At 48.4% G+C, this 24,874-nt stretch overlaps 1 protein-coding gene across 1 annotated transcript in view; it reads left to right on the forward strand.

The window, feature by feature from the left end:
- LOC119451010 (prothoracicostatic peptides) overlaps positions 1–24,874 on the forward strand; it is a 367,379-nt gene that overhangs the window by 155,351 nt on the left and 187,154 nt on the right. The window lies entirely within an intron of this gene.

Raw genomic sequence — 24,874 nt, forward strand, 5'->3', positions numbered from 1 at the left:
GAACATGGGATCGCATCTTGCCTTACGTGACCTTCGCGTATAATACCGCCGAACAAGAGATGACGCGGTTCACACCATTTCGCCTCGTTTACGGCCGCGAAGTACAGATGATGCTAGATGCTATGCTCCCGTGTCACGACACCAAGCACCTAAGGACTGACGCCGAAGAATTTGCTGAGCGCGCTGAGGAAGCCCGCCAGCTCGCGCGGCTGCACATCGGTGAGCAGCAACACGCAGATGCACGGCGCTATAACATGCGTCACCGGCAAGTGCACTACAGTCCCGGAGATCAAGTGTGGGTGTGGACCCCTGTTCGCCGCCATGGCCTTTGTGAAAAGTTGATTAGCCGGTATTTCGGCCCATACAAAGTGCTGCGCCGCATTAGTGAAGTGAAAGTCGTTCCAGACAGTGCGGCGCAAACACGGCGTAGACAACAACCTCGCCCTGACATAGTGTACGTTGTGCGCACAAAACCATACGTTGCGCGTTTATTTTTTGTTGCACGTGTTTTTTTATTCATCTTTCCACTTACGCTACTGTTTGCAACCTCTCTGTTTCTTGAGACTGTGCCCGTCGCGCTTCACCGCTGCTGCGCTTTTGTTTTTGCTGTGGCTGTCATTGTGTCCTTTGCACGAGCACCTGCCTTGACCATGCTTTTTCCCCCTCCTTTACAGTTTACAGTTTCTCTTAACGGGTTTCCAAAACACTTTTGGTTTATTTTTGAGGCAGGATTGTAAAAATTCAGTGTAACCATCTTTTGCTTTACGAGTACATGTTTTAACTTCTTGCGTTAGATTTTAACAGCGGAGCTATTTAAGCCGGCCGTAAGTTGTACCATGAGCTGGAAAACCTCGCCGAGCTATGGCGTCACAGCGTTGCGTAGCAACACCATACCAGCTGTGCGATAGCTTCGCCGAGCTGGGGAAGAGAGAGCTGAGAGAGAGTGAAAGCAGAGAGAGAGATTGCAGTGTTGCCAGGTCCAACGAGGCGGCGTAGCCAAAAGCTAGTAAAGTTGTAGCCCAAATGTAGCCAAATCCCCAAAAAAGTGCAAAATATTTCGCAGCCAAATATAGCCATTTTTATTTGTAGTTTTATTTGTGTATACATTTTCACGTTCGACTACGGCAATCCTTTTTTGTGCAACCCGTCGTAACAAAATGTCCGTGCCGCCGTGATGGTCGGCCATTGACATCAACAACAGCGACATCATGCTTGCACAAAACACTTTTTGGTTGGGCCCGGAAGCTCTTAAGTTCTAGCGAATCGCTGCAGAGGGCGAAATCAGTGCTTTTATTTTATGACAGATAGTACTAAGTTATTATTTTTAGTTATTTACAGTAATATTAACTACGAACTGTGCTTTTTAGCTGTCGTGAACGCAAAACAATGCATAGCACCATCGATCTCACGTCATCTCTGCCTACGGCGTAGAGTTCAGCTGTCCAGCGATCTGCGACGGCGACGTGCTCACGGCTTCTGTTTTTATGAGCTAAAACAAGTCTTTCGTGCTATGATATCTCGTGTTATGAATTTGTCTCATCGTCTTACCTTGTTTTCTCGTTTTTTTTCCAATTAGCATGGCTCGGCTTAGCTGGTACATGCTCTATATACTGTCCATTAACATCAACCTGGTAGGGATGGTAATATCGATGAACGATTAATCGATTAATCGACTAAAAGTACGCCGCAAAACGATTAATCGTCATCGATGTGTACCTTTAATTTAATCGGTTTAATCGATTAAAGCAGTTCGATAAATTGTTTTCCAGACAGTGACTAAAGTGGCGTGAAAATTTTGAAATCTTACTGTAGAATGCGGAGTACGAGCAACGACCGCGCGGCTGCGAAGACCGAGAGCGACTGTCGACTGTTTTCTCGAGTCATGTCGAGCTGGCCAAGCGCTTCCTCGCTTTACGCGCACGTCACACAGGCTGCCTGGGGCCCGGAGAGAGGCCGCCCCCGTGGAGGAAGAAATAAACTAGGCGAGAGCATTACATGAGGCAGCAAGTCTTGGCAAGCAAACTCACCGTCAAGCGATTTCCTTCGCTTTTTATTTCGCAGTAGGTTCAACACGTGACCCTGAGTGACAACGTATTGGCCGATAATGTTTGGTTCGCAGCAGTTTCAAATCAGTGCGCACCCGTTCAGCTGCGCTGCTGCCCTGCACCCGGCAGCATTAAACCTACCGCGCGCTCTGATGTGGCGATCACGTGTTGCGCCGTTACTTCTTGATGTCAGTCGTGCTGCGATGTTCTCTTCTAATTATTCCTTCCTCCATGCCCACCCTCCTCAGTAAGCGCCATTTTTAACATACAGGGTGTTCATTTTTAAGTTTTACGGAATTTTTAGAAATCGCCTGTGGCAGGTAGCATAATTTTATCATTGAGCTGGGTTATTCGATGAGGGGCAAATTCGCACGAGAAATCGAAACACATATTCAACTAATTAACAAAAAATCACTGATTAACTTCTTAGTTAATTACTTTACGACACATATAACAATTTACAAATTGTAGCCGGTGATCTTGTGAGGCGTATTCACTTGCAATGAATTTCCAGAATGACACCAGTTTGGAGATATGCGCCATCATACTCGCCGTAAAAATGCACTGTTCCACTTAATTTTTTACCAACATGCATTGAAGCACAAAAGTAACTGTAACGTCCATGTATTTCGTCCCACACTTTGAGAAGTAGTATCTCGAAACTGGTGTCATCCTGGAAATTCATTTCAAGTAGATGCGTCTTCCAAACTCACCGGCTACAATTCGTAAATGGCGATATGTGTCATAAAGTAATTAACTAAGAAGTTCATTAGTCGATTTTCGTTAATTGGTGGAATATGTCTTTCGATCGCTCGTGCTACTAATATGCACCGCTCAACGATAAGAATTATGCTACCTGCCACAGGCGATTTTTAAAAATTCCGTAGTAGTTGTCACGTAGTAGTTACGATGAAGAAAACAGTCGCAAAACTGTGAATGACGAAATGGACTTTTGATTGGGCGAGCCTGTGCCCACAAAAGCAAGTTTCACTCGAAGCACAACGATAGCGGCGAACACAATCGGCGATCGTCGAAATCTGATCAGCGGCGAAGCGCGTCGGCTTTTATACATAAGTCATCGAAGGTTCCAGAGTAATCTCTGGTACCCGCGTGTCTTCCAGAAGGTACTAGACAATTGGCGTCGCTCATACAATCAGATTACATCAGCGTCGGTGACAACTGACAACGGATAGAAGCATCGATAACGTTCGCGAACATTCGGATACATGCAGGCGCTTCCTGCGCCGAGCGATAACGTTTAAGGTAGCGGTCCGGCAGCACCAGCCCACCGTTTTGAGTACCTTTGGAGCAACCGCGGTGGCTCTTCTACTTAGGATATAAAGTTGTGGTATATACCATAAAAAAGCTTAATTCTTGTATATTCTAACTATAGATAATATTAAGAAATTGATTAATGTGATTTAGAAATAAATGTTCAAGAACAAGCATGAGATGCATGGCTTTTGCGAACTGTGTCTCAGTTGTGACCATATTTAGAAGAAATTACCGCATTTACTGCATTGTGGCTTGCTCTGTAGCTTTAGGACATAATTATTTCGTAGACGCAGCAAAACAATGTTACATTTTTACTTTTTGGATAATTTGCTTTTGAAGTTTGCCAAAATATCGCAACTTCTGTTGTAAACAGCCCGGCAACTACACGCTCAAGGAAGCTAAATTTTGGACAAATTAGAAATTAAGCAATTTCTAATTGGGATGCAAAATTTAATTTATGTACCTTTCTTGACTTTCCTAATAATGCGACCGAAATTAGGCAATATTTATAATTCTGGTCCTACTTTTGCCCATTTTTGCGGGAAGGTACTAAAGCTACGAAGGTGCGGTGTAAAACTAATAAAGGTACATGAATGAAATTTAGCGTCCTACATGGAAATTCCTTGAACTCTAATTGTCCAAAATTTAGCTTTCTAGAGCATGTAGTGGCCGGGCTGTTTACAACAGAAGATTGCGATATTTGGCAATCTTCAAAAGCAAATTATCCAAAAAGTAAAAATTCAACATTATTTTGCTGCGTCTAGGAAATAGATAAATATGTCCTAAAGCTACAGAGCAAGCCGCAATGCAGTAAATGCGGTAGTTTCTTCTAAATATGGTCACAACTGAGACACATTTCGCAAAAACAATGTATATCATGCTTGATCTTGAACATTTATTTCTAAATCACATTATTCAATTTCTTTATAATATAAATAGTTGGAATCTACAAGAATTAGGCTTTTTTATGGCATATACGACAACTTTATATCCTAAGTAGAAGAGCCACCACGGTTGCTCCAAAAGTACTCGAAACGGGGGGCTGGTGGCGCCGGACCACCACCTTAACATTTGTTAGCCGGTGAAAAGCGGTCACCGGGGAAAGATAAACAAGTACACGTGTCAATATGAACACTCTGTATATTGCTTATTCCTTCACTAGTCACTAGTGGCAATTATAGTTGACCTCAAACAAATTAAACATTACTCTTTATCAAAATTTATACGCTTGTATGTCTTATCCTGGTTCCACCTTTCAAGCGTTAAAATAGGTACTTACGTGAATAGATAACTGTGTTTCAGCCTTTTTAAAGCGCCCGAAAAAAAAAGTTGATTAATCGATTAATCGACGAAAAGCCCCGCATCGAAATCGATTAATCGATGATACGCTAAAGCGACGAACGATTAATCGTTAATCGATTAAAACATTTAATCGACCATCCCTACAACCTGGCCGCCATCTTAGGTCTCTAGCACGGCAAGAATATGCGTTAAAATAAATTGACAGAAAACAGACCCCCCTCACTGTCTGAATCGGTGTAAGCGAAGCTTTAAAAGATTACTGCGCAAAACGGCACACCAGTGTAAGAAGCACACAGTCGTATGCGGCGACCAGCACGTCCCGAACGTAACTCGCTCGAAATGGTAAAAGCCGCGACGGCGCACAAAGAGCAAAGATAAACAACAAATTTATAACAGTGGTTATGCTGTGAAAACCGGTTACTGACAAAAAGAAAACCATGTTGATGTGCTAATAAAGTTTTAGAATAGGGGCCCCCAAAGTTTTGGGCCCCGAAGAGCTTTGCGGGTGTTAGCGTTGGGGCATGCAGGAGTGAAGAGCTTTTAGAATAGGCGTTTTGCGTCAGCGGATAGCGTGTTGCGCTTGCAGCGTCACTACGGCCTCAAAGAAAAGCTGTTATAAATATTAAAATAAATATACCATTTGATGAGAAGAAGAGTAATTTAGATTTTCGCGTTTTCGCGCTTAATTACAATTTAGAACTTATTCTATTAGCAGCAAGCAACTTGTAGCGCTTAGTTTAGCCAAGTCAATCCGTGATAGGCCTACGAGGCATGAAATCGACAATTCAATTCGGAGTCAGTGGCGTCTAATGAATCAATCTTCACCACACATGTTAGCTGACAGAAATCGATAACCACAATCACTTCTCCTAGCTTACGTACATCACGCGTTACCACGAATCAAAATTCTGGGGTTTTACGTGCCAAAACCACAATATGATTGGGAGGCATGACGCAGTGGGGAACTCCGAATTAATTTTGGCCACCTCGATCGGGTTCTTTAACGTACACCTAAATCTAGGTACACGGGTGTTGCTGCATTTCGCCTTGATCGAAATGCGGCCGCCGTGGCTGGGAATCAAACCCGTGTCCTCGAGCCAGCAGCGTGACACCTCACCTGTTAAGCTAACACGGTGGGTGAAGTCCATGTGACGTGGTGCACTGATGTGATGGTGGCAAACACGTTTCGATATTAGCAGAATGAGTATCTGCATCCGTGACGTTACGAGAAAACCATCTAAATGTAAACGCACAAGAACCCACCTTTGGCTCAGGGTCTTGCTCCCATTCTTTATATACGGTCTCGCATACTTGGCCCAGTTCCCCATGTTTGGATTCTCCTCTCTGAGGAGGATCCGATCTTACGTCCAACCTTTCGAAATGAATCTCGAATGTAAACGCGAACAAAAAATGTCGCAGTTTCGCCCGAAAGGCGAAGCATCGATTGCGATAGCAAATTAGTAGAGAGCTATTCGGAGTAGGGATAGTAGTTTTATCGGCTGCATAAACTTATACACATTGGCTTACAAACTGAATTAACAATCTTGGTGTCAGCGCGCACAAGCAAACATGAATAGATCACACTGAAGGACCGCAGCCAACGACTGTCAAAACGATGGCAGCAAGCGCAGGTTTGCGCGGTCTATTGCTTCAACGGAAACAGCGGCGAATGCACAGAGCATACAGAGGTCAGAGCCGTGTGGAGATAAGAGACGGTGCAGGCGACCGGCACCGCCGGGCAAAGGAGAAGTTGGCAGAGGAGAAGCTCTACGGAATCTATACGGAACCTCACGGTGACGACGACGGCGACGGCGACGCGGACGGAAGAAATCCGGTTGAAGTGTCCATATAATTGCTATGGCAATAAAAGTCATCTAGCAGGAGAAGGAAAATGGCAGTAAAGCTTCGCGCGAGAAACGTGGAGTAGGTCGAAAGCTGTGGCCGGCGCGATACTTCACCCAGAAGACATGACCATAAACATACAGGAGCGTGTCATCCAGCCGTGCTTCCCTTCTTTCATGTCGGCGCCACGATCGCCGACGGCCCCGGCCCTGTGTTATTGCTCTCCCTTCCAGAGCATACCCATGTTAGTACTGTGTACTGTGAAAAACCCACTACTCCCAGGTTCATCCCGATTCCAGGGAATCGGGTGCATAACGGTCAAGTGGGGTGTAAGTTTAAGTGCATCAAAGATCAAATCCACCGGCTCAGACAACGGCGCAGAGAGGGAAAGGAAGAAGAGGGGGGGGGGGGGGGAGGGGGGGTCATTTTGCGCACGCACACACGCACAGCCACGCGGCCGGCTCAGGCAGCTAAAACATAGTCTTCAAGATTTGCTTCTACCCGATCAGAGCCACCTCAGGAGCGTGAATTGGGTGCCACGTATAGCCCAAACAAAGACAAGTCCCACATTTTTAGTAGCCCAAATATAGCCACATAACCAACTCGTCCACGTCGACGCCAAAAATTTTCTCCTGTAGCCCAAGTTGGCTAAAAATAGCCAAACCTGGCAACACTGGATTGTGGTTGTGAACTTGTGATGAGGCGAAAGCAGGTTTTTTTTCTTTAAAAGCAGAGTATCAAAATAGCATCGCGCAGCATAGCGGATTCGAGGTGGAGAGGAGGATTGAAGCAGGTGGTAATGGGATGTGTAGAGCTGCTGCCGACGCCGACCAGCGTTCGCGCCTAACGCGCCCAGTGTCCGTGACTGCAGCCGATGCCTATAGCGGCGGCTCGGCAGGTTTCTACCAGAAAACTTCCGAAACACTGAAGCGACGCGCGAGGGAAGCTGATACGAAGCTTCGCAGAGGAGAACATCCCGAGTTTATTTTGAGGGAAGCCGAGAGTTCACGTAGGCGAAGAAATCAAGATCCGAAAGCTTGTGAACGTGGCCGGTTGAATTCATTGCGATAATACGCAGAACATCGCGAAGAAATCCTCAGCACCAGGAAACTAAGTGTGTGGTTTGCCACTACTTTACTGGGCTTCCCCACGCTCCGCTGGTCTCTGCTGTTTGCGGTAGCAGAGCCACGGATACTTGTTTAGTCGTCTCTTATTAACGTCGGTCGTATTAACAGAAAAAGCACGATAGCTTCTCAGGCGTTGTTGCGTAAGTCTGTGCAATTCTTTCGTAAACAACGGCTCACTTTTTGCTTTCCTTTCCATTGGCTGCCAACATGGAACAAATGCATCTCGCAACTCAATCCTACTGTTTTTCAAAAGGATCCACAAGCCGTCAATGCTCTCGTGTTCCGCAAAAATTTCAAGAACTACAAAGTATTTATCCAGCGATTCGTGGATTTTTTCAACGTTAGCTTTATTAATGTTGCATACAGACTTTGGTCGCACGTTATTGTTTTAATGTTATGTATATTCATTTCGCACAACACGGCGTCCTGATTCCAGGTATGAAAGACGTAGCCGTCACGAAACTAGGTTGGTTTGTAAGAAATAAATCCACAAGATTACTTCCACGTGTTGGCTACAGTGCCATCGGATGCAGTGCATGCAGACCGACAACATTCATCATTTCTTGAGCTGAAGCACCAGAAGCCGACAGGGCAGTTGCATGCTCATTCCACTGAATATATGGTAAACAGAAGTCCCCTGTGATAATCAACAGGTCCGATTGCATTGCATCGTAAATTCAAGAGCGCACAAACAGGGACTGCCAGGAGCACAGCTTTTAAAAATGAAGAATGCATCACCGGCGACGCGAATCCATTGGACCCCGAACTGCAAGTATTCATTTCCAGCAAGAATGCCACCTCGTCCAGAGCGAGCAGTCCCTGACGACGATACTTGCAGTGGTGGCGAGTGCCATTCTAGCGGTATAACAACGCTTGCTGTGAAGACCCTGTTTGCACGTCGTCCATAAACACCATGCGAGCGCCTCTTCGGTGAAGCTGGCACAACTGTTAGTGACCTAAAACATTTCTACTGCCAGAGAATTCTAACCAACTTCGTTGTCTTTGCGGTTGGACTGTGCCTTGGTGAGATCGACATTATTGTAGTTGGCACAGCATGTCATGACCGGGACTGTTTTCTCCTAAAGCGGCCCAGCATTCCTATTTTGCAGCACACTCTAATGACCTGCAACGCACTGCGTTATTGATGTCTCGTACAATTCTTCTTTCTGGGGTTTTACGTGCCAAAACCAGTTCTGATTATTAAATACGCCGGGCTCCGGATTAATTTTGACTACCTGGAGTTCTTTAACGCGCGCTACAACGCAAGCACACGGGCGTTTTTGCATTTCGCCTCCATCCAAATGTGGTCGCCGGCGGGGCTTCGAACCTGCGACCTCGTACAATAAACATGACCTCATAGACAAAAAACTATCGCGGTGCACGAGCCCCGGTCAAACAACGCTGGTGGGAAACGTGCAAGGTTAGTGACACAGGTTGACAATGTATCAAAGCTGGTTTTGTTATAGTGTTGCCTTAGCATTACTCTAACGTGTTCTATGTGCCTAGCGAGAAATTGTCAGCGCTTAGCTGTAAATTGATGCTGGAGGATAGGGAAGGGCGAGCGTCAACTTGCATAAATTTCATAAACTACTCAGGTACAATGTGCTACATCCTTCATACCATTACTACATGTACTATGTAATACTTATACAGGGTGTCCCAACTATCCTGCACCAAGATTTAAGAACAAAACAAAAAAGTACAGCAATTGCGTTGCTCGAAGGACCCCTAGTGCCTAGTACGTTTCCACTACGTACAGTGGAGTAGCCGCCAGTAATGATTTTCTATAGGAGGGAAGGAGACGGTGAAAGGGAGAGCTGCGTCTCACCCTGATCACCCATACTCTCCTACGGGTGCAAATTAAATGATTTCTCTCTCTCTCTCTCGTTGCTGATTTTTAATGAAGCACTCATTGTAATTAATCATCTGACTAGGAAGTATTGTCTTAATGATCAAAGTATCAATGAGAAAATTATAGAGTAACATAAAAAACTTCCGATACAGCTTTCTGTTGCTCAACACGTGCTACATAAAAGTATTTTTTCCCTAGCGTGAAAGAAGCCCGCGAATACACACAAAGTGTCTCGAGCGGCCAGTAGCGCGGCCATGTTGTAGTGAAGAATATTGTCGCTGTTTGGAGAAGCAGAGTGCGCTGCTCCTGCGAGAAGAAGACGATTGATGAAGCTCGAGGCTTTCCTGCCGTTGTCGGTGTGCCTACTGCGGCTGCGGCTGTCTTGTAAAAGATTCCAAACGCCAACACACTCTGACGAAGGCCGGTCCCTCGGCCGAAATGTTGCTAACATGTTTTCATAACGCACTAGCGCGCTCAGTATGGGCTACACCGCGGGAGCGCGTGGCCAAGTGCCCCCCTGTTAGGTTGAGCAGTGGCGCCGATTTCGAGTTATCGGGGGAGGGTTTGGCTGTTCCTGCGAGCGCGCATCGCCTCCTCGCGCTCGCCCTCGTTTTGCCCAGTGGTGATATTAGCTTCGAAAATGATAACGGCCGCCCAGGCTTGACGCCCAAACTTCGTGTTCGACAAGTCTAGCTTCACAAACAGGTCATATTTAGCCTGGCTCTTTGTGTTTACTTCATTTTATTTAATGGGGAATTCCGGACTGATGCGCCACGCACCCTATTGCGTGTAAGTGGCTGCGTGTAGTGCGCACAATGAAACACTAATACGTTCTTCACTTGGGAAAATGTCCCAAGTGCGAAACACTGAACGCCTGCGAATAGTTCCACTGTCCCTGAAGCAATATACTCAATGCCAAATAGCAGAGATGACGCGGAGGTTTAGTAAGACTGTCAATCGTATCATCCAAGCTTATAGAGATAAAGGCCGCATCAGCGACGCCCCTCATAAACGGCACCCTCGTGCAATGACTGCTGCTCAGGACATGGATATCCTCGACGCCGCGCAGGCAAGTCCCTTCAGCACTGCCAAGGAGATCAGTGGTGGCGCTGGTGTGTCTGCAAGCGTGTCGACAATAAAAAACGACTAGCGGGAAAAAAAAACTCAGGAGCCACGTTGCGGCCCAGAGGCCGCGTCTCTCCGAGGCAAACATGGAGGAAGGAAACCCCAGGAGAGGCCCTGGCCAGCACGAGCGTATTGGAGAACGTGTGTGCTGTTTTTCGCAAAGGAGCACTGGGATGGGTACCCCAAATGTCAACGTTGCCATGACAACAGCGCTCCTGAAGCTTCGCTGCTGCTCTCGGTCTCTGAAAAGTGAGATAAGATTTTTCCGCCGGTGTCTTTCCCGCAGCACCTTTTGTTCGCGAGAAAAGCTGACTTTGGGGTTTGGTGTGTAAGCTTGAAAGTTGTGTTTTGTGTCTGTGAGTGTGAGTGTCGGCCAGCAATAGATACACTCAAGCAATCACGGCGCGGGTCTTCGTCGTCTTCTTCAACGTGCCACGGAAAACACAGGAGCGCGTCTGCTTCACTAAACCTGCTACAGAAGTGTCGTAATCTTTGTTTTGACGCGCGTCGGCAGCACACACTTCCGGCCGCTCGTAACAATGCAAGTTCAAAGTTCGCGCCCAGCTGCTCCGGCGAGCTGCAGAACCCCTGATTGGAGGCGCAAAGAGAGGTGGCACACCAACATGGCTGCACTTCCGGCTTCAAAAAAGTGGCGTCAGGGCCTCTCCTGTTTTGTTTCCTTCCTCCATGGAGGCAAACGAGACGATGCGTCTTAACTTCGCGACCGAATACGTCTCCTAGACCGTCTACCATCACAACACGCTGGGACCAAAAGCAACGCGTATGGCGCCCTGTCCGCTACGACCCCCTTTACGTGCAGCAAGTCGCATCGAGCAGCCTGCACTGTTGTCAATGTTTGGGGCCCAATATTGACTTGGCGTTTTCCACCGCAGTGAAGGACCGCTGACATCAGCAAGGTATTGCGACATACTTTATTGTGTCATGATCCCTTACGCGTCGAACGGGCTTTTTCCTGAAGGAGAATTCCTCCTCCAACAAGATCTGTCACACTGCAAAGGTCGTTGAGGAGCTCCTGAACATGGGAGGAGTGCGGTGTCTCAGATGGGTCTCAGGGGTAGTATGAAGGTCGGTCTTCACAAAACAGGATTGCACAGATCATCCGCTGATGAGCTATGGGGCGCTGTAGAAGAATGGATGCGCCTTCCGAAATGAACACAGTTTCATTCAGAATCTGTACGCGTCACTCCCGTCGAGGATGCAGAACGTGATAGGCCGTTCAAGTGGCTATGAGCCGCTACTATGGCGTGACGACCGCTCCATCTATTTTCTCGTTACTCGTGTTTTTGCCCTTTAATATTTCCTTTCATATTAAAAAAATGTCATCATCTCTGTCGTTACTACAATTTTGCCTTTGTTTTTATGCTTGCTGATTCCAGTCAGTATACATTGTTCGCGTTGTTATTCATATAATTACCTTGACTAGGGCTTTTTCAAGATGTTATTTGCTTTGTATTCCAATGAAGATATATTACAATTCTCGAGTTATTTTTCTGTTGCTAATTTCTTTGACTGCGAGAAATTGGCTTTTCTTTGCTATCTTACGCTATACTTGCCAATTCCTATCACACAAAATCGAAACAAACCAAAACAGCAGCGCAGCTTTTGTTTTCACTGAAATACAGGAAGCCTTTTTCTCATTCCAGCCACATTTTGCTCTCTTTTGATGATCACTCAATCTTTTGGGAAGTCAGTTAAGTTTCTTAGTCAAGAGCACTGCACACGACCTCACGTTGACGTATCCAAGAAAAGCGTTTCCTGCCGGCTCCATTTTATAGGCGAACTGGCTAGAGACTGGTATACGTTATTAATTGGGGTTATTAGAACGTATTATCAGGTGTAGTTCCGGTAAACAAGCAAAGTACGGCTACTGCGGCCACAGAAGAAATGATGCTAACGTGCACCGGAACGGTATCAACGGCAACGCGTTGGGCATTGGCCGCACAGCTCTGCTAAAACACTCTTCTGAAAATATTGCACAGCCGATGTCGTCACCGGGTATCCCTCTTCTCTAGAAACATGATGCGATGAGAAAGTGTTTAATTTAAGTAAAAAGCACTTGCATAGTCCTTCTTGAACGAAGGTAGCGCTCATTGTTTGATAAGTTTCGCACGCCATCTCTGGTCGGCCGCAAAGTCGCTGTATCATCTTCTCTTCAGTAAAAGACAGAATGAACGAGCAAAATACATGGCAAAATGTCCCTTCCAATAAAGGAGGGAGAGGGTGAAATCAAGCAAGTGGAGGCGATGCGCGCTCGCAGGAACAGCCAAACCCTCCCCTGATAACTCGAAAACATGTCACGATCGGCGCCACTGTTCAACTTTACAGGGCGCTTGGCCACGCGCTCCCGCGGTGTAGCTCATAGTGAGCGCGATAGTACGTCTCCTCCTTTACTTGATTATATATGTAAAATGTAATGAAGAACGCTGCAAGTGAATCAGAGGTTTTCTTACAATGCTTAAACACTATTACAAAGAACTGTATTAGAGGTTTTTATTTTATTTTTGTACGCTAACCTGACATGCTGTTAACTGATGAGTAATGTATTACATTTGCAATTTCCTCGTTTTCAATGCTACCTTGACATGCTGTTGTATTTTATGTATTAGATTTGTAAATTACTTATTTTTGAATGCTAACTTGATATGTTGTTAAACTAATGTACACACGTGTTTCCTGCCTGCAAACTTTAGCGTGCTATTGTTGCATGGATCCATACTAGCATAATGCTACGTACGGATCCAGATGTCCATAAACATTGTTTTTCAGTAGCACCAGAATTTGTCACGTAAAGTTCAAAGTTAAAAAAAAATAAGATGCAGAGAAGGGCAAGCAGAAGGATAGAGTAGATGTGGTCAGGGGTATAGTTGGTTTCGGGACAGCTGAGATTTGAGTGTTTCGTGTAACGCTTGGAGCCCGTTCAGGGCACCAACATCCCGTTATATTTTGGTGATAGTGGGCGTACGCGTGGACTTTAACCACGCCGGGTGCAACATAGGATTGCTCCCTAACGATCCTGCACTTGGCATGGCAGCCAACACAGTCGCACATAAAGTGCTGTCCTCGTGTGTGCCCTCTATTTAAACAGCGAAGCTGTCTATTCCAGCAGTAATTTCTGGTTCGTGGTGCGTATCAAGAAACTATGAAGAAATAGAAGAAAAGTTGTCGCAGTTTCACCCGAAAGGCGAAGCATCAATTGCGATAGCAACTTAGTAGAGAGCTATACGGAGGAAGGATAGCAGTTTTATCCGCTGTACAAACTTGGACATGCAGCAGCACCGGCAACACACAGCACTGTTGTCGACGCCGTCGGCGTTTTGCCCGCGTTCCCACAAAATGCGTGCGGCGTTGGTGACTGTTGCCGGAGCCTCTGATAGAAATAGGCACTTGGTGCCGCAGCTAAACGTCGCCTCCCTTCCCTGCCCCCCCCCCCCCCCCCCCCACGGCCTTTCGTGCGTCAGAAGAAGGCGCGTTTGCTCTACATATATGGTGATTGTAAAGGAGGAAAGAGACGCCTACTTCTGCAGCCCTTAAGGGAGCACGGCACAGAACGCGCGTTTGTTCTCCGCCGTGCGTTCACTCCCCGTGAAAGCGCGCGTCCCTCGCGCCCTTTCACTCGCACATACAGCGTTCGGCGGTGCGCGGCGACGATTTCATCTCCATTGACGTCATACGGAACCTCACGGCGACGGCGACGCCGACGGCAGAAATCTGCTTTGGAGTGTCCATATAATTGCTATCGCAATAAAAGCTTTCTTGCCGAGACACGATTTGAACCCGCGTACCCCCGGTCCCAAGGCGAGCGTCGTGACCACTAGGCTATACAGACACGCTTGCCGAACATGCATTTATGCGAACCATATATGATTGCGTTCGAGCGCCGTCGTCTTCGTCCACAGCTGGCGCGTTCGCACGGTCGTGCTCTGCGAGGTGAAGAGGTTCTGCGCGCTAAGAGAGCGAGAGAGAAGCGTATTCACGGAGTGCGTGTGCTGGAACGCGTTGTCGGTGTTGCAAGCTGCGCTATGCAACGCGCAGTGATGGCCGTAAGTCCGAGACGCGCGAAAAGAAATTATCGTCACCGTGAGTAATAAGAGTTCGCGCGCACTTTCGGAAAGTGCAGGGCTGCCCAGTTTCAAGCGTTGCGAGGCCGACTGCAAGGTTAAGTTGGCCACGCGGCCGCAGGAGCCTGCTGACTTGGTCGTTGCGGAAGTACGTGCCCTCTCAACGTGGATATGTGCGCTACGACCCCACAAAAATCAACATGCTCGCCCACCGCTTTGTTGACCTCTGCTTGCAACATCTACGGTAACGATCTTCTGCTGCGTGGGTACCCGCTCGTTGCGACATGGACGCATGCGTAGATGTCTTTGTTGCCCGCACTATACACAGATCGGTTCAACAGCTTTTCCGTCCGTTGGATGCCATAACCGAAAGAAAGTTACGTGCATAAAAGCCATTCGCAGTATTCCGTTTTTTTTCTCTTTTTTTTTTTTTGCTACTTATTTACACCTTCAGACATCTATAGAGTTTGCTTAGCCAGCGGGCGTTTTCGCCCATGCAAATGCATGTTAAAATCTAAGCTATTTGTAAATAGAGCTGAACCTCTTCTTAGCAATGCCCGTCAGTTTGCTAGCTATAGAAACAGAGGGTATAACGTGTTCTTGATGTTTGTTTTCAATTTTATAAATACGGTACCAAAGAAATAAACAATAGTTCTATCCCAAAAAATATTGTGAAAAGTGGTTTTCATAAATACAAACCTGCTTCTGCAAAAATCCCACTAGCCACAGTGTGTTTCTTGTGTCTTTAACCTTGGTATCATACTATAATAATATCATACTAGGGCTGTTCTAGTAACGTCAGGCGTCCCTGAAGATTGCGTTCTAGGTGCCCTTCTCTTCCTTATCTGCATATATGGCTCCCCGTATCCTGTAGCATGTACATCTTCACTGATGACTGTGTTATACTATACCGCACCATAACTAACGAATCACAGTCCTTCAAGCTTATCTCGTCTACGTGGAGGAATGGCGCGACAAATGGCTAATGACGCTGAATCCTGATGAATGTGAAGCGTTTACTCGGCAGCGTGTCTTCTCCTACACAAGTTCTAACTTCTCTGAGGAACCAGTCCCGCCATTCATAAATATACGTCATCACCCTCGTTAGCACTTGTCTTAGCGTGCGCACGTTACTAACCGTTATCAGATCAGCTGCAAGAAGTGCAGCCTACCTAAAAGTGCCACTTGCATCACGTACGCCCCATGTAAAACTATATATCTTATAAATCACTCATTAAAAATCACCAACTAGAGTACTGACTTGCCATACGGTGTCCATCCTATACATAAAAATCTGTCTATTCGCACTGGTAATCCTTGCCAAGTTGTGCATATACGAGTCCGTGCAGTAAAAGTTTTCCCCACATTTCTTTTTCGAGCAACCACTGAATGGAAATGCCTTCAACCATCACCTTACCGCCATCACCCACCCATCGTCATTTTTAGCGCTGTTATTGACTATACTTACTGTATACTTGCACGAACATAACACGGTTTTTCGCCAGACATTTCCGGCCTTGCCTCGCGCGATATTGGAATTCGTGGCACGAATATAACGTGTTTGTTTAAAACGAAGCTTTTTCGACCAGTTCGAGGCAATTTTTTGTACGTATCTGCAGCCGAATTTACAGAGGTTTTACAGCATAAGCTGTTATGGGCTCATTCCAATAGCCGTTTCGGTTCGCGATGATGCCGCCTCCGGCGTACGGCGCCGTAACCGCTATCGCCGGAAATGCAAAAAAGGTACCCGATTCCTGCCGGGATCAAACCCGCGCCCGCTGCGTGGGAGCCAGATACTCTACCACTGATCCACGCTTGCTATCGGGCAGCGGAAAAATGCCGTATAAGACAAGCGCGCAGGGGCAGATGACCCGAGCCTCCGCCAGTATGGTGGCAACATCTAGGTAAGGCTCCTGCAAACGCATCGTTCGCAGGCGCAGACGACGAGATGCGATTCAGACGAGGCGCGCTATCAACGCTATCCCGAGCTGCCCGTGCTGCCGAGCCTCCACCAGTATGGTGGCGCCATCTAATTAAGGTGCCTGCAAACGCAGCGTGCCCGACATGTAAGTTGCAATTGTAAGGCTTGATCGGGCTCTGCCTTATGATTCCGCTCACTCAAAGACCGTGAAAAGAGCTATCGCGACACAGTGTCTTAGGTCTGCCTTAAAGAAGTCTTGCGAGCACACTATCTCCCCCGCGAAAAAAGAAGCCGTCCCGGCGACCTAGGGGTAGGACAAGACAGTACGGCTTGAGACGCTGGACATGCACAATGTCGCGTCCTCGACGGCGATGATCCAAAGATAGCTCGAGCGGTTCCACGATATAGTTGACTGGAGACGTTCGCTCGATCACGCGGTAGGGGCCCTGGTACTTCGACGTGAGTTTCGGTGACAGTCCAGGGGTAGGGGCTGGAACCCAAAGCCACACTAGCGAGCCAGGAGCATAGGATGCAGGAGCATGGGAAGTTTCTCGATGGTGCTTCTGGCGTTGCTGGTCTTCTGACGTAAATATACGGCATAGCTTGCGACACTCTTCAGCGTGTGCAGCAGCTTCGGACAAGGTAGTGGTTTCTGTGTTGTTAGGGCGGTACGGAAGGATAGTGTCCATTGTGGAAAAAAGTTCACGTCCGTACAGGAGAAAGAAGGGCGAAAATCCCGTGGTCGTCTGCGTGGCGGTATTATAAGCGTAAGTCAGAAATGGTAGAACATGGTCCCATTTGGTTTGGTCGGATGCAACGTACATGGCCAGCATGTCACCAAGAGTTCGATTAAAGCGCTCGGTCATGCCATTGGTCTGCGGATGGTATGCAGTAGTGGTGCGATGAATAATGCGGCATTCTTTGAGGAGAGCCTTGATGACGTCGGAGAGGAAGACGCGGCCTCTGTCACTGAGTAATTCCCTGGGAGCTCCGTGGCGAAGGATGATGTGGCGCAGGAGAAACAAGGCGACGTCACGTGCAGAAGCGCCGGACAAAGGGGAAGTTTCCGCATAGCGCGTAAGATGGTCGATGGCCACGATTACCCAGCGGTTGCCGTCTGATGTGGTTGGCAAAGGTCCATAAATGTCGATGCCTACTCGATCAAAAGCACGTGCTGGGCAAGGCAAAGGCTGCAATGGAGCGGTTGAACGACGAGGGGGATCTTTGCGGCGTTGGCAAACGAGACAGGAGCGGACATAATGACGGATGAATCGGTACATCCCTCGCCAGTAGTAACGAAGGCGTAGACGCGCGTATGTCTTTAGTACACCTGCATGTGCGCACTGGGGATCGTCGTGGAACGCAACGTAGATGTCGAGGGATGACAAGCAACCATTTGCGGCCGTCCGGGAGGTAGTTACGATGGTATAAGAGCCCGTCGCGAATGGAGAAGTGATGGGCTTGGCGACGTAAGGCGCGATTGGTAGTGGTTGTCGATGCGGTGGACAAGAAACTGAGCATTGACACAATCCAAGGGTCTTTCTTCTGCTCCAGAAGGATATCCGTGGCAGCAAGGGAAGACTCGGACAATGGGGCCTTCGGGGAGGTAACCTCGTCTGTTAGTGGCGAACGAGACAAGGCATCCGCATCCGAGTGTTTTCGGCCAGAACGGTACAGCACTCGAATATCGTACTCCTGCAGTCGAAGCGCCCATCGAGCGAGACGACCTGATGGTTCTTTTAAGGACGACAGCCAGCACAGCGAATGGTGATCAGTAATCACGTCAAATGGGCGGCCATAAAGATACGGGCGGAATTTGGTTATGGCCCAAATTACAGCCAGGCACTCTTTTTCAGTTACTCAATAGTTCAATTCAGGTTTAGTGAGTGCACGACTGGCGAAGGCGACGACGTACTCATCGAAGCCAGCCTTTCGCTGAGCAAGAACGGCACCAAGGCCGACGCCACTGGCATCCGCGTGGATTTCTGTTGGAGCGCTTGGGTCGAAATGGCGCAGGATTGGGGGAGACGTCAAGAGACGACGCAGCTTCGTGAATGCCGCATCGCAATCTGGTGACCAGGTCGACAAGTTGTGGTCACCACCAAGAAGCTGCGTCAAAGGTGCTATTATGGTGGCGAAATTGCGGATGAAACGGCGGAAGTATGACGCTAACCCAATGAAGCTGCGCAGGTCTTTCAAGGTCTTTGGTCGCGGAAACTGGGCAACAGCTTGTAGTTTCGCCGGATCAGGGAGTACACCTTCTTTCGACACGACATGGCCGAGGATGACCAGCTGCCGGGCGGCGAAGCGACACTTCTTCAAGTTAAGCTGGAGGCCAGCATCGTCTACGCATTTGAGGACGCGTTCAAGTCGAAGTAAGTGGGAAGGAAAGTCCGGTGAAAAGATAACGATGTCGTCCAGGTAACACAGGCATATATGCCATTTGAGGCCGCGCAAGATGTTGTCCATCATTCTTTCAAATGTGGCAGGCGCATTACACAGGCCAAATTGCATCACGGTGAATTCAAATAAACCGTCGGGTGTGATGAAGGCCGTTTTTGGGTGGTCTGACTCAGCCACAGGCACTTGCCAATACCCGGATCGCAAGTCTAAAGAAGAGAAGAATTCGGCTCCTTGGAGGCAGTCTAGCGCGTCGTCAATGCGAGGTAGTGGATAAACGTCTTTGCGGGTGATCTTATTGAGGCGCCTGTAGTCCACGCAAAAGCGAATGGTGCCATCTTTCTTTTTGACAAGCACTACAGGAGAAGCCCAGGGACCGTGCGAAGGTTGTATGACACCGCGTTGGAGCATGTCTCCAACGTGCTCAGCGATGACGTCACGCTCCGTGGCGGATACACGATACGGCCTCTGGCGTAAAGGTGCATGGTTGCCGGTGTCGATGTGATGGACAACAGTGGAAGTGCGACCTAAGCGAGATGGTTGGAGGTCGAATGAAGTGCGAAAGCGGTCAAGGAGATTGGCGATCTGGGCGTGCTGACTTGGAGTGAGGTTGGGATCAATACATCGGGAAAATGTTGGGTCACATGGCGGCGTCGGAGGAGAAACTTGAAGGGCCATAGCGTCAACCTGAGGAGAATCCGGGTCGTCAGGCACATCATAAAGGAAGCTTGGCTCGATTGCATCAGCATAACCAAGACACTCATCGTGAAGCAGTCGAGCAGTGCAAGGAAACAGGTTCTATACATAAAGTGCGCTGGAACCTTGTCGAATGGCAAGAAGGGCAAAAGGAAGCAAGAAGGGATGACGGCGAGCAACAAGTTTAGACAGCGTGAAAAGAACAGTGGAGTCGGAAAACCCAACGCAGGATACGGGCACAAGTGCGGCAGAGTATGGAAGAATCTCGGTGTCGGCGGTGACGAGCACACGACCGGAAGCGTCATCAGTATTTTCAAAAACGTTGGGGCCGAATGGCGACAGAGCGAGTTCAGCACGGGCACAATCTATAACGGCACGATGAGATGACAGAAAGTTCCATCCTAAAATCATGGCATGGGAGCAGCGGCTCAGAATAGCGAACTCAACACGGTATAAAGTGCCGCTTGTAAGAACACGCACGGTACACTTCCCTAAGGGTTCAATCGGCGCCGCGCTTGCTGTGCGTAATGAAACAGCAGAATATGGCGTCGCGACTTTTCGTAGTTGAAGACGAAGCTGATTCGAAATCACTGATATTGCTGCTCCCGTGTCTACAAGCACATGGACGGCAATGTCTTCTGCATAAACTTCAAGGACGTTCGCAGGAAAAAAATTAGGTCTTGAGCAGTTCGTTGAGATCGCAGTTCTTGCCTCCGGAACTGCGTTCCTTAGTTTTCCTCTCGGATAGCTTTAGGGCGGCGGACAAGCGGCGACAGAGAACGCCGACGGCGTGACGGAGACCGACGGGTATTCAAGGTTCGGGAAGGAGGAGGTGAGGCTTCGAATTGCTGAGCGGCAGAAGCGGAACGGAACGCTGAGTCGAAACCGTTGCTTGGCGCCCTCGGATTCTACCCGCGCCGGCGGCAAAACCATGCTACATGCCCAGGCAGGCCGCAAGAATAACAGATAGGGCGGTTGTCATGAGTGCGCCATGGATTGAGAACAACGGGATGAGACTGATGGATATATTGGCGAGGTGGGCGCACGGGCTGCTGTGGTGGCCAGTAGTTACTGCTGCTTGGAGGCACATATGTTGCAGCCACTTCGGGAGGTGAGGGAAAAGCGCTGGTAAGTCTGGATTGAATAGATGCTGACGGAGGCCTTGGATTTGCGACAACGGCAGCGTAGGTAAGTGGAACAGGCGTAGGAGGCGGTTGATGAGCAAGTGGCACGGCGCTAGCGACTTGGTCTTGTATCATCTGACGGAGATCAGGAGACAAGGGTGACTCCGACACTTGACTGGCGGGCAGAAGAGAGAGTTGGCGTGCCACTTCTTCCCGTACAAATTGCTTGATTTGGTCGAAGATTGCTGAACTGGAAGAAGTAGCACAGACACCGTCACCCAGAGCTGAAAGCGCGACGTCCGGAGCGGAAGCTCGGCGCGTAGAAAGCCGTTGTTTGCGTAGCTCTTCATAGCTCTGGCAAAGCGAGGTGAGGTCGTTGACCGTCTGCGGATTCTTTGCCAAGAGCATTTGGAAGGCGTCATCGTCTATGCCTTTCAATATGTTCTTAATTTTGTCATCTTCGGACATCTTCGGACGGGGTTGATACGCCGGCAAATGTCAACTACATCTTCAATGTAGCAGGTAAAGCTTTCGCCCTTTTGTTGGGCACGACAGCGAAGCTGTTGTTCAGCCCGAAGTTTACGTACAGCAGGGCGACCGAATACTTCCTGAAGTTTCGTTCTGAATGCTGTCCAGGTAGAAAAGTCAGCCTCATGGTTGCGGAACCAAAGATGGGCGACCCCGGACAAGTAGAACGGTACGTAACCAAGCCTGTCAGTGTCATTCCATTTGTTGTGGCTACTCACTCGGTCGTACGATGACAGCCAGTCCTCTACGTCATGATCGTCAGTGCCATTGAATACGGGAGGATCCCGTTGGCGTGGCGCACCAGGACAGACGACCGAAGGCGGAGCCGGGGGTGGATCGGTAGGACGAGTCTCCTCAGGCATGGGAGATGTGACAGGGATTGTCCGGCTGCGGAGATCCAGGTTTGCAACAGGCCCAGCAGCTTCCATCAAATGTTACGAAGCACTTGGGGAAGTCAGCGTTCGCGACTAGCACGATAAAGCAGCGAGAGGTAGCACAGCCGATCGAGCACGACACAAGGCTTATCTCTCTCGTCGTTCTCTCTCACAGACACATCCCCACTGCTCCTTATTTCAGAGTACAATATATATATATATATATATATATATATATATATATATATAGATGATGTAATGCGTCTAAATATGTGTATATAACATCCAACTTGTCTATACTTCATTGCAAAACAAGTTCTCTTCCTACAACATTCTGATTTTCCATACTAATATGTATACTTCGAGCACCACATTTCATATACAGACACATGGTTCATGAGCCAATCACACCTAAAATGCTTCGATTTACGTAGATGTCACCTGGAGTTGAGTCTGCGTGCATTTCTTTTCTTCTTTTTTTTTCTGGGAGACCGCAAGTCCCCCTTGCGTTGTGGTCGCAAATACGATGCGATATTTTCTTCATTTTCAATATATTCCACCACTTATGTAACACCCACCTTTTTAGGGGGTCTTTAAATCGCATTGAAATGAAATTAACAACTGTCGTCGCCTTCGCGCCCAAGGCAAAACTGGCATTTTAACGCGATAGCGTTAAGGGCCCCTTGGCTCCGAAAATGGCACATACCCCTGTGGGCTCAGGGACCTGTAACGCGCCCTTGAACTACCCTTGTCCCACGGGGGACCCGATCACCAGCCACCAGAAAAAATCACCAGCCCAATTCCCCTGTCGAGAAAATAGGGGTAAGCGAAGCTTGTCGTCTGATTCTAGGGTGAGGGCTTCCTAAGCCCAGGCGAAACGTCAGCGAAGAGCCGTGGACCGCGAGTTGCGAGAGCGTGATGTTGACCCCAAACGAAGCGGAACGCCTGCGACTGTGTTGTCTTGGCACAAGCTTCGCTTACCCTCATGTTCTCGACAGGGGAAGGGCTCTGAATGTTTTTAACGTTTAGAGCCCCGTGTCGCAGAAAATCCGGCGTCGCCAACAGGAGTGTGATCGCGGGTGTCGGAGACAATCATCCAACCACATCGACCGCGCAGGTCCTCCACTTGGTGCAAGGTTTTGGTGAACAAAAATTGAATTTCTCACAGTGAAATCCGTCAGAAAAATGGTAAAGTACGACTTTACCATTCGGCGTCGGATTCGCCTTCGGATTGTTTACCAATCGGCGTCGGATTGTAATTTGAATGAACGAGAAAACCTAATTCTGCTGCGAGGAAACTCAAACATTTCTACCAGACCTGCGCGCGTCGGAGCAATGGCAAACAATTAATAAAATAATACAAAAACGTGCTAGGGCCTTCACATTTTAATGTGAGACCACTTATACTGACCCTGGAAAAACGCCTTTCCAGTAATGCATTTCAGTTTAAAAGTGAAGCCGACTTTAAGGGGATCGGTGCAAGCTTGGGCTTTGTAAGCTGGCTTTCCCACCTTTAGTGTTGCAGTGAATGAAGCCTACTTGCCATATGCGAACGATGCGATGTGAACGGGTCCCGATAACGCTATCGCGTACTCTCTTAAAGGCGAAGCTTAAGCGTCCCCCAAGTTTTTTTTTACTCGCAGGGAACTCCTTGAGCTGATGATGAAACGCCAACTCTAATGCAATAATTTGACAAAGAAGTAAACTAGCCTCAAACACGCAGGAGTGAAAGAACTGAACGGGTCACGCGAGCGCTCGTTCCATACGTGTCGAGCTATTTGAACTAATCGACGCTGTAACAACGGGCGTCTGTCCATCTTGCGATAATTTATTATCCGGGGCCCTCGTTCAACAGCGCCAAGATGCGCCGTGCAACTGTGAATGCTCATAATTCCCTCTGAGAAGCCGACCCCTCCCCCCCCCCCCCTTCCCAACGAGATCTCGTACGAAGACGCAAAAACGGAGAAGGCCGACTGCGTCGCTACGCGCTGCTGGTTGCTCCCCTGCTTCGGTGCTCACTGAGCAAAACAACATGGGAGGGTCCCAATCGATGCTCCGGAGCACCGGCTACGTTTACGAGCTCCGTCGGCGAGAGGGCAGCTTTGCATATAACACCACGGTGAAGGACCACTTTTTGCTTTTTCGGATGGGTCGGCTATAGTACTTACCGGCATATTGTTCTTTCCGCCTCGAGCGGTCTTCCGCCCGCACAACAGCCTCGATGAAAAGCCAATCCTGATCACAGTGTGCGAGCACCCACATCTCGGCTACGTGATGCCTTGCCGAGCCGGCTGGCGCTCCCAGATGACAAGAATAAGGACAGAATCCTTGGGAATCGCGAAAATACGACGAGCGTAACGGGTCTACCTGCCGTTTGGATCAACTTTGATGCGTAGCTAAGCACCACAGCTGACACTTCAACAAGGCTCACGTTGCAGCAAGTCTAGTTTTGTTCTGTGCCTCGGCATTAACATTTTACGCCTTCTTCAACAGTGCACTGTGCTGACGCCTCTATTTTAACCTAATACGACGGCTATCTTCTGTTAACATTGGTCCTCTGATATCTCCACAAACTCACCTGCACTTTCCCTGTATACTATAGTGAAATCACAAAGCATTTACACGGGGTTATTGCAAGTACGATAAATGCATCCGTCACGTCACTGCTGCTAGGATTGCTGCTAAGCTGCGTGGTCTCGCATTTTTTTTTTTTTTTTTGTCTTTTTCAAGCGAAGATTGTATACGCTAGCCTGCGCCGGCGCTGGAGCCGGCTATATCTCCGGCTCCAGCGGCGGCTCGCAGACGCCGGCGCGTGAGTCACTATAGCCACTAGGCACGGTGCCAGCTGCGTAGGCGCGTGCTCACGCCACGTGCGCAGCCAATCAGAGCCATTTCACTTCCACCGGGGAGGGAAAGAGCAGGAAAGGGTTTCGCACGCGCTGCGCCCGCTTCGTTTCCGTTCAGTTGAGCCGTGCTCCCTGAAGGTCTGCAGAAGATAGTACCAGCCTTTCCTTTTCTCATAACGAACCACTTCGTAATAGTTCAGTTCAGTGTCAGAAAACCGATGGGACGGCTGCGCATAGTGGTTCAAAGTATGATGGCCACCCTGCTGTCAGGTCTTAAGCAGGAATTATGTCTCGTGTAATTGGATGTCTTTTTCTCGGACATTTGAGCAACACTTGCA

Source organism: Dermacentor silvarum, chromosome 4, assembly GCF_013339745.2.
Source record: "Dermacentor silvarum isolate Dsil-2018 chromosome 4, BIME_Dsil_1.4, whole genome shotgun sequence".
NCBI lineage: Eukaryota > Metazoa > Arthropoda > Arachnida > Ixodida > Ixodidae > Dermacentor > Dermacentor silvarum.